Here is a 3,363-nt window from a genome sequence, read left to right as displayed (position 1 = left end):
TATTTTTTTCCTATGCTACTCATTAGACTTCAAATATCTTTCAAATATCTCTTCGTTAATGTAATTGGTTGTCTTATTTCATCAGCATTTAAAATTTGGTGTTACAATTTTATTTTATTTATTTATTCTTATTTTGCAACCCATGATAAGTGACATTATGCTTACATGTGTTTCAAATTAAGTATATATCTGTTAATTGAAATTCCGCTCTTATATATGAAAAAGAAATAGCTAATACATGTTATTATTAGTACTGGTGAAGATGTCTACATTTGTTCAATTCTGATAAATACTATATTCCTATTGTTATCTCCTTTTCCAATTAGTTTAGTTGAGCTAGAATGCCTTATTTGGTTTAATTTATTTTTAATATGTCTCCACTAGTATCTGTTGTTTTGATTCTTGGTTTTGTGATATTGATTATGATAACTTCGATTTATAAAAGGAAGCTAGATTCTTACCACATACTTTAATTCATAAATAATTTATAAACTTCTAAATTTTATCACTGTTCTTCCTTTCCTAAATCAATGAAGAAAAAAATTGGAAAAAATTCTTGGAAATGCCTGTTCAGTTTCACAATGTGGGAAAACAGTATGAGTTTGGTTTGAAAAAAAAAAGTTTGATATGGTTGAAATCAGGATAAAATATTAGTTATTAAAAAGGTTGATCTGAAGGAATTGCAGAAAGGAAATAAGTTAGAACTTAAAGTAAAATAGTTGGGGAACTTCTTTCATTTTACTCTAATTCTGCAAAACTTCTTCTTTGACAGAAATGCAATCTTCATCATAGAGTTATTGAAAGCATGTTTCACTTGCTTGTTCCTCAGGGTATAAATGAAAGGGTTTAACAAAGGTGCAACAGAAGAAGTGAGAACTGAAACTCCTTTATTTATGGTCACCTCTTCCTTTGCTGATGGCTTGATGTAGATGAAAATACAGCTTCCATAGGTGAGGGAAACCACAATCATGTGGGACGAGCAGGTAGAAAAGGCCTTTTTTCTTTGTTGCACAGAAGGGAATCTCAGAATTGTCCTGATGATGTATGTGTAGGACAGAACCACTCAGACCAGAGTAATGATGGGTGCAAACACAGCCATAAGTTGTACTATTTGTTCCATGTGTCTGAGCATGAGATCTTTAAAAGGGGACTTGCATCACAGCTAAAATGGTCAATGGCATTGGAGTCACAGAATTCAAGCTGCAGGCCCAAACTTAAGTGGTGGAACAATGATTATCAAGCCAGCTACCCAACAGGAGAGGACTATTAAGATACACATCTTGTGACTCATGATGGTCATGTAATGCAGGGGTTTACAGATGTCCACATAGCGATCATAAGACATGGCTGCAAAGAGAAAAAATTCTGTTGCTCCAAACAGAATAACAAAGAATATATTTGACTTGCACAAGCATTGTAGGTAATGGAATTGTCTCCACTTGATACACTGTACAGGAATCTAGGAATACAGACAGTGGTAAATGAAACTTCTAAGAGGGAAAAATTTCTGAGGAAAAAGTACATAGGTGTTTTAAGGTGGGGATCCACCAATGTGAGGGTAATAATAGTCAGGTTCCCTGTAACACTCAACATGTAAGTGAGAAATAGAAAGACAAAAACCAAAACTTGCAGTTGTGGGTCATCTGTCAGACCCAGGAGAATGAAGGTTGTTATAGTTGTGTGGTTTCTCATCACTGGCCTTCGAAAATAAAGGTTTTGTGAAGAAGTAGATGTCCAAGTTCAATAGCAAAAGGCTGTACATTTGGAAGCCAAGAAACCCAAGCTACATTTATTTTTTGCCTTTACATCATAATCAATATTGTCACTACCTACATTTTCCATCCATGAGCAGTGTAAATTTCCTAAAGGCTTCATGTTACTGTAAAACAACACAAATTTTTGTTGCTTATTTGTTTTCTCTGAGAATTTTCATATGTAGTTAGTTTTAATTAATTACATAGTTAGGATTTGTAAGTGGGTTATAGAAAGGTGATAGCATTTCATGGGCAGTTAACAGTTCTTTGTCCAAGAGAAATTCTGGCTGTAGGGCACATCTAAGTAATTAAGAATGTGAATTCTCTTCAGTAGTACCTATCTGGAGATTTTTTAAAGAGTAAGATGCATTTCTCCTAGGAAAACAAAACAAAAAACAGAAAATGACAGCAACAAGTTTCCTTATATTCAAAACTGTAGTTCATAAGTATGGATAGTTTGACATACAGTTATTTTAAAATGTTATGTTCAAGATATTTACAAAGGAATATTCTTAAATGCTTTCAGTTATTTGATTTTGGTCTCTTTTCTCTCAAAGCAATTGGAGCTAGACTACATTTACTATTACTACATTTAGTCTCCTAGACTGTGTCTTCATTCATTATGTTTTAAATTTACTTCAAAAGACATTATATCTTCTTTTCAGCTCACCCCTGACCCCTCACCTCATCTTCAACTTAGGCTTTAAACATCTATGCTGTGACTTTCACTCTAACTCTGTAGCTGTCTTGTCACCTATAAAACCTTCATTTCTGTTGAAGCCAATGGCGTGTTTTACTTTTTATCCCGCCTTGCATTGCCACAGCCTTAGAAAAATAAAGTTCAATCATGTTTTATATGGACTGCATACGACCATTCTGATTTTCCTCCTAGCTTTAGATACCTATTTTTCTGTTCATCTTTTAAGACTTCTCTTTTCTCTATTCGTATGTGAAGTATTGGTGCTCCCCTGTATTCTATATTCAGACCTCTCACTTAATGGTTTTCTGTCTGTTTCTCTTCTTTCTCTATACTCTCCCTGGGTCATTTTAGCTAGTCCAATTTATCATTTATATGATGTATTCCAAAGGCCAGATCTATTCCCCATAAAAAACATTGTTCAACATATGGGTCATTGCTTTCTGTCTGCTGAGGATGGTTTCCAGGACCCATTGCAGATACCAAAATCTGTGGGTGCTCAAAACATGACCAGGTGGATATTCTACAGATACCTCAATTACCACATGCTCTAAATGAAGTCATTCCTCTGCCAACACTTATCTTCTTCTGCTATTAACTATTTCTTGATGAAGATTAATCTCTTTTGTTTAACCTTCAAGACTCTTTATGAAAAGCATCTTCCTTTATTTTCCTATTACATCACTTGCCATTTTCTTACCTTTCTTCCATATGGTTTAAGTTCCATTGACCACTTGGAATTTTTCATGTTTTCTGCATAGTCTCTGCTCTATATAGGCTATTGAGTGACTAATGCCTATTAGTCCTTACACACTCTGAGAATGTGAAATTATGCCTCTGTATTTTTTGAAGCTACTATTTGCTTACACTGTCTTTGAAAATATTATATTATATTATGTTGTACACTGTAAT

General features: G+C 34.0%; 1 pseudogene; it reads right to left on the bottom strand.

Moving 5' to 3' along the window:
* Window positions 1-733: 733 nt before the first annotated feature.
* On the bottom strand, window positions 734-1,692 carry LOC141425924 (olfactory receptor 6C2-like; annotated as a pseudogene).
* Window positions 1,693-3,363: the final 1,671 nt, after the last annotated feature.

Source organism: Castor canadensis, chromosome 8, assembly GCF_047511655.1.
Source record: "Castor canadensis chromosome 8, mCasCan1.hap1v2, whole genome shotgun sequence".
Taxonomy (NCBI): domain Eukaryota; kingdom Metazoa; phylum Chordata; class Mammalia; order Rodentia; family Castoridae; genus Castor; species Castor canadensis.
Note: the sequence above shows the minus strand (reverse complement) of the source record. Positions and strands in the feature narration are given on the sequence as shown.